We start from the raw sequence: 7,545 nt of genomic DNA on the forward strand, positions 1-7,545 counted from the left end.
ACCATCTACACAATTAGCCATTAGGAGAGATTTGTTGTAGATGCCTTTAAAATAATTTATATCACAAATCTATTACTAATGATAATACAGAAGCTGCAGTTTTGAAACCCCCTTAATTATATTTTATATCTTGTAATATATTTACTCCTTTAGGAGTAGTAAAGTTGGGAATCCTAATTTTACTTCTCCTAAATGCCTTTTGTGAATACCGAAAGTCATAAATTCAGTATTTTTCTACTCCTAAATGCCTTTTATGAATACCGAAAGTGGTAAAGTTTGGATTTTTCTCAGTTCACGAGTAGTAAAGTTAGGAATCCTAACTTTGTTACTCCTAACTGCCTTTTGTGAATACTGAAAGTCGTGAAGCTAGGATTTGTCTCAGTTTAGGAGTAGTAAAGCTAGGAATCCTAACTGTGCTACTCCTAAATGCCTTTTGTGAATACCAAAAGTCGTAAAGTTAGGATTTTGTCCCAGATTTATTTTGTGAATTGAGCCTGATCTAGATCTTGGTGGATCAAGTCCCCCTTGGCCTTTTTGGTGGTCTTCATGCCAACAGACTTGGTGACTTGGCAGTCTACCTGCCATATTAGATGTTAGCGGCTCTATAGATAAAAGACCACCGTGGTCCCACTATCACTGCCAGGAAATCTCAACTGCGTTGATGGAGGGATAGATAGAAGCAGCTTTGAGAGGGAGGACCACCAGTTTCCCTGCTGGGCCAAACACGATGTACTTTTATGCCAATATCACTGTGGCAGTAAAACCTTCTCACCTGAGTTGGCGAAATAGAAGGTATATAGGGCACAAACTCGCCTTTACTCATCTTACCACTTCCTGTACTGTTATGGAACTAATCCTGCATGTCCTGCCTCTGCTGCTGCTGGCTGATCATGATGCAAATCAACACTGTCATTATCGTAACAGAAGGTAACCTCCCCCATTACCTGTTACCTTTTCACTTGTCTATTCAGATGTTTAAAAAATGTAAAGTAACATACCTGTATTACCACATTGTGTTCAAAGATTTGCTGCCAGCTGCCTTAGAAACACTTTCACAAAAAAGGATATCAAATCAAAAATTAAAATCTCACCATAAAGGTGTGTTTAAATACATTGTTAAAATGGTCTCAATAAAACTATAAGCATCACAGATCATTGGGATATGTGTAATGTAACATCTTGTCAAAATTGCAGTAGACAAACTGTAATCCTCATCTCATAGATTACCTGGAATATCTATTGCAGTCCCAAATTTGAAACACTCTACATAATCATCCATGTAACATTTCCCCTTGTCTACTACAAGTCCTGTATTGTATGCAATTTCAATGTACACATTGTACACATAAGGTGCAATGCATATATGTACATACGTATCAGTAATCAAAGTGAAATACACACAACTTTAATAAAATATCATTCAATAATGTGTCAACATCAATTTGTTGGTGCACATGTTCACATCAATTTGCTGGTGCACATGCTCACTACTCTGTAGATTGACAGCACCTAAATTCCAATGAACATCTCATATTGTGTGACCCAGTGTTAGAAATGGGGGTCTCTAGGTGGCAGAGGTAGGTAACTTTGTCCAAATAGGGACCCTTGCTTATAATAAGTGATAGGGGAATATACTTTTAAAATAACCCCTGCTCACCCCCTTGGTAGCTTGGCACAAGCAGACAGGTTTATCACAGATGCAGTGTGTAAATCATTTGTGAACACATGCAGTGTAAACACTACAAATGGACACCACACAAGTTAAAAAAAAGTATTCTTTATTTAAACGCAAACAAGACAAAACAACAAAAATCCAAAATACAGTCATCAAGATATCCTCAAAAATAGGGTTTTCCTGAATTAAAGTCTGTAGCAACAAGTAACTCCACCTGGAAATATTACGACGTCATGACAGAAAAAATCCAAAAGTACGTTCCTGACCGTGAGGTGCGCGGCGTTGGTCGCTGAGTTAAGCAGACCCATAAAGAACAGTACCTTGGAAATGATGAAAGCAAAGACGTTGCATGGTGTCGGGGAGGTGAAGGTTCCTTACGACCCCAGAGGAGGTGAGGCTTCAGTTCCTTACTGCAGTCCAGGGGAGGTGAGACGTTGGATCCTTACTGTGTTGGGGAGGTGACTTCACAGTGGCATTTCCTTATGATGGTGCGGTGTCAATGGATTCAGAAGTCTCCCATGTCGACTATCGGCTCTGTATTGATGAAGCGCCGGCGTCAGTGAAGTCAGGGCTGTGGTGCGAGTCAGGACGTTGTATTGTGGATGTCGCGAGAGGTGTTCATGGCTCTGGTACAGGCAGTGGCGTCAGTGACGGCTTCAGAGTCGATGTGACACAGCATCAGCAGGCGTCGGGCCTACGGTGCAAGCTGGGGCAGTGCATCATGCTGTTCATGGGTGTCTCTCGCACCGTTGTCGGTGTTGCAATTTCCTTCTGCGGCAGCTGAAACAACAGTTTCAGAAGCAGAGAGACGGAAGAAATGAAGTCTTTCTGCCCCTGAGACTTCAGAGCAGGAGGCAAGCTCAGATTCAAGCCCTTGCAGATCTTTTCCTTGAGCAGATGACAAAGCAAACAGCAAAGTCCTCTTCTCCTTTCTTTGGCAGCAAGTAGCCACTGCAGGCCAAATTCAGATAGCAAACAGCACAGGGGCAGTATTCCTCTTCAGCTTCTCTAGCTTTTCTCCTTGTCAAAGGTTCTTCTTGATTACCCAAAAGTGATCTAAAAGTCTGGGCTCCTCTTTTTATACACCAAAATCCTTTGTTCTTTGAAGTCGGTCAGTGTCCATGCTCAGCCAAAACCAGTTCTGCCTTCACTTGTGTAGCTTCCTGGCAAGAAGTGGAGACAGCATTGTTGAAGGCAGGCTAGGCCCATGCAGGTGAAAGGAAATCTCCTCCCCCACTCTAAATGCTGCCCAGGTCTATTCAGCCCACCCTGACTCATCAGACTTCTGGAGCCCCCACCCCTCTCCTGCTCCTGTCATCGAAAAGTCAGACATGCAATACACAAACCTAGCAGAAGCACACTCGATGGTTGGGCAAGAACATACCTACTTTCTAAAAGTGGCATTTTCAAACACAGAATGTAAAAATCACCCTCACTAAAAGATGCATCTTAACATTCTGAGTTCAGGCATACTAAACTTTATTGTCCTACCTTGATCCCAGGGCCACTTATGTTTATAAGATGTTATAACCAAACTCCCCATTCTGTCCTAGGGAACAGGCAGACTTGGAATAGTGAAAAATGAAATTGGCAGTAATTCACTATCAGGATATGTTGCACACACCAGGGCATGTCCTACCTTTCAGATACACTGCACCCTGCCCACTGGGGTACCTTGGGCCTACCCTAGGTGTGACTGACATGTAGGAAAAGGGAAGGTTAGTGCCTGGCAAGTGGGTGTACTTGCCAAGTCAAAATGGCAGCATTAAACTCCAGACAGGCTCCGCAAATGCAGGCTACTTCTACGGGTGGCACAATCAGTGCTGCAGCCCACTAGCAGCATTTGACTTACAGACCTGTGGCATACACAGTGCACTGTACTAGGGTCGGATTGGTAATTCAAACATGCCAATCATGGAATCACTAATCCATAACAACAATTTAAAAAGGGGGCACTTGCACTTTGGTACTGAACAGTAGTGGCAAAGTGCCCAAAGCATCTAGAGAAGCAAAACGAAGTTCAACACATAGCAAAACATAGGAGGCAAAGGAAAATACATTCAGAGGAGACCCACGCCGATGGTGCCAGGTCTAACAACCAGTGTATGCAGATATCATTGTAGACATTTAAAATAATATGTAGTGCTTCCTGTCAAAATGCTATAGAAAAATGTGTACTGCACATTTTAGACTGAAACACTGCTAGGAATCAAACAATTGCAAATGAAAATTAATGCTAGGACACACTTGGTGAAAAGAAAATTGTAATTTATTCACAGTGATGATGCTTATCTCAACTTTTTTTACACAATTCAAATGCCAGTCCAAATGGTATCCACAAAGTCCTGTGCACAGATGTGCCATGGCATGCAACTTGCCTCCAATTGCACTGCAAAGGGAGCCTTCCAACAAAGGGGCATCTGGTGGGCAGAGTAGGAACCTTGAAGATGTTACTTGGGGGAGTGGGTGGACCTGGGTTTGAGAAGGTTGGCCTTGGATTTTGGCGTGGCAGTTGGTTTTTGGGAGGGGAATCTTAGGTTTGGGAGGGATGTGGGTTTGGAAGGAGTGGTCTTGGTTTGGGATGGGGCCTTTGTGTTGTCAGGGGTAGCTTTGGGGGACAGTAGGGGTGGTGTTTGTCTTTTGAGGGGGAGGTTAGGATGTGAAAGGGATGAGTGAAAGGGATGAGTTAGGGGGTGGAATTTGGAAGTGGTGGGTTTGGCTGTGGCAGGGGTCATGGCAAGGGTAAACTGAAGCTTGTCATTGTAAATGGGTGAGATATTTAGAAAGGAATTGGGTTAGGAGGTAGAGGGAGTAGAAGTATTTGTTGTGAATGTGGGTTTTGAGGGTGTTCGTAGATCTGGTGTATGTTGTGAACATTTGGATGTGTGTTGATTTGCTGGTGTGTCTTGTTTGGGTGAGTATGGTCATTTTTGTTTTGTGGGTGTGTGTTGTGGAGGTGCTGGGTGTTGGTGTGGTGAATGTGGCTTAGAGGTGTGTGCAGTATCTGTGGGTATAATTGTGGTGGTGGATGTTTCTGTGGTGGTGGGTGTGTTGTGTGGGGATGTGCTTATGGTGGTGGATGTGTCTGTGGTGGTAGTTTCAGTGTCTTCATCTACAGGGTGATGCAATGGTCTAATTTGGTGACCATATACATGCCAATTGACGATTAGAACCAAATGTTGTCTCAGGTTAACACAATTGAAGTGCCATCTTACATGCGAAACTGCTAAGACAGCCAAACATAACTGTTAAGACAGCCAACACCACCCATTTTAGAGGGGCAGGTCTAGCCAACTGGGTGCCGCATGAGGGAGGGTGTGGAGATCATACTCTGGGTGGCAAACAAGTATGAAAGTGTAACAGGAGCAGTACGGTCCACCACTACTAGGGAGTGCTTGCTGGAGGAGGCCTCCGAAATGTTGAGTCACTGGTGGTCTCCGTTGCACTCCCCTCACCCTCTGTGGCTCTGGGTCCTTCAGTTATGGTGGTGTCTGCACCAGAAATACTGTTGGCAGTTCTTTGACTTGACTTTACTTGGCATATGCAATAGTCTTACTGGATCTGTGTAACCAGGACTAATCATAAACTTTGATCTCAATCCAGTCCCAATTGTTCAGATTTCACCTGCTTCAACCATCTCAAACTTTGGTCCTACATTAGCATGAGCTCATGCATGTAGGCAACATTTTCAGAAAACATTTGGTCACAGTTATGTTTTTCCACCATGATAGCTCCTATATCATGCATGATCTTGTCTCTTATCTGTTGTTATCTCTCTCTAGGTACTGTTTCACACCTATGAATCGTGGTCGTTGTAATTTAGAATAGTGAACTGATGTCACCAGAAGGGGTATAGACCAAAAAATACATGTGAACAGTGTGTTCACTAGGCCCTACAATCTACAAATTTGTCACCCTCAATAAGTAAAATTTGCATCAATGTGTGTCAACAAATACTGCAATATTGTTCCAATATTAGTATAAACTGAAAACAGGTTACCTTTGTTTGGGCATTTCAAAATGGTAAAGCTTACTACAAGTCACCAAAGTATATGTAAATTGTAAAATGTTATAAATGACTTCTGTACTGAAGTAGCTTAGCAAAGTATCACATACTATGTGGATACCTATCCTGTTGAAAACAGTCTGAAGCAAGTATTTGTGTGGATTGATTAATGGTTTCTACACCATAAATAAACAAATAGCCCTTGAAATGTTTCTAACACACTTCAGTACAGACAAAATAAATCTTCACATTTGACTCCCAAATATATTTAGTTATTTGAACGTTGCTGTATCTTTGTGAAACTGTGTAACTGAATATGCTGCCTTTCACTATAGCTGAAACGTGATAGAACATCACAGTAATCATTACATACAATGATGCCTATATGATAATTACTTCAAAGATTGAAATGTAAATAATAATATGCAACACATTACACCTTGATGCATTTCAACATTTGCCTAATGAGTCATGAGTTATAATGTGTAATAGGGCTACCATTATATAACCCACGACAGTGAAGGAGCATCACACCTGACACAATAAAATCTTTTGGTCTGTTTGTTTCAACTGTTCCTCATGACATCAAAGAACCTGATGTATATGTGGAGTTTGCCTACATATTTGTAGGCAAATGGTGCTTTATCGAAGTATAAGGGGAACATGGGTTGATTCTGGAACAAGCACACACAGGCTTTGGCTGTACAAATCTTGTAGAAAAGCAGCTGCACTGTGGTGGAATTGAAGATTAGAAGATAACATTAGAGTTTGTCTGTGTTGTGATGTGACTAAGATAATATGTGTGCCATCATTAGCTCAAACCACATGTGGTAGTGGAGACAAATCATGCTAATTTCCCTTCACATTGGCAAAATCCATATGTCCGCGATATATAAAACTATATATAAATATATAAATCAATAAATAAACCCTTTACAATATGTGTAAATCTGTTAGATAAAAGAAAAATGAACAATATGACATAGCAACATTATTTTAGCTAAACAGAAACAGGGCATCATGGCAGTTGCAGTAATTTAAAAGACAACTTCCCAACACTTACAAAGTGGTTAGTGGAACACATCTGTGGAAAATATGCAGTTGAAATGGGACTGACAGTTACAATAAGACAGACATATGGCTAATGGTTTATTTGGTGTTCTTCATGTGTCATTTAATGGAGACTGACATCTGTAATCTTACATGCCACACAATACATTCACACAAATTATCCAAATTATCTGATACTGATAGTTTGAGGTTTGTATGTTAGGAAAGTATATGCAGTGTTCATAGCTACCACACCTAAAGAGATCTGCGTGATATTCCAAGACGTTTTTCAAGAGCTATACAACGCAGATAGGGGGGCGGCCGGAGAGGAAATAGAGCATTACCTGGAGTTGGCATCCATTGAGAAATTTGCAATGGAGGATAAAGAGGCTATGGAGATTTGTTTCTCCCTTGAGGAAATACAGGGTGCGGTCAATGACCTACCTGCCGGCAAGGCGGTAGGGCCTGACCTCATCCCACTCGAGTTTTACAAAAAAAAATCCTTCCTGTATTACAAGGGGATCTATATAAACTCTTGGTCCAAATTCAAAAGGGTGCAGCACCCCCAACATCTTGGGAAGAGGCCACAATGGTGGTATTCCTGAAAAAAAAAACCTCAACCCGTCTCTTACAGACCAATCAGCCTCATGAATAGCAACACAAAAATGTATTCCAAGATTCTAGCAAGCCGGCTCAGCACTTTGATTGAGAAGATAATCTCGCCCAGGCAACATGGGTTTATCCCAGGGAGGGGCACCGCAGATCATATCAGAGGAGTCTGTACGCTTTTTGATGGTGTGGCAGCCTCACGAGA

This window comes from Lissotriton vulgaris, unplaced genomic scaffold, assembly GCF_964263255.1.
Source record: "Lissotriton vulgaris unplaced genomic scaffold, aLisVul1.2 SCAFFOLD_1099, whole genome shotgun sequence".
Lineage (NCBI taxonomy): Eukaryota > Metazoa > Chordata > Amphibia > Caudata > Salamandridae > Lissotriton > Lissotriton vulgaris.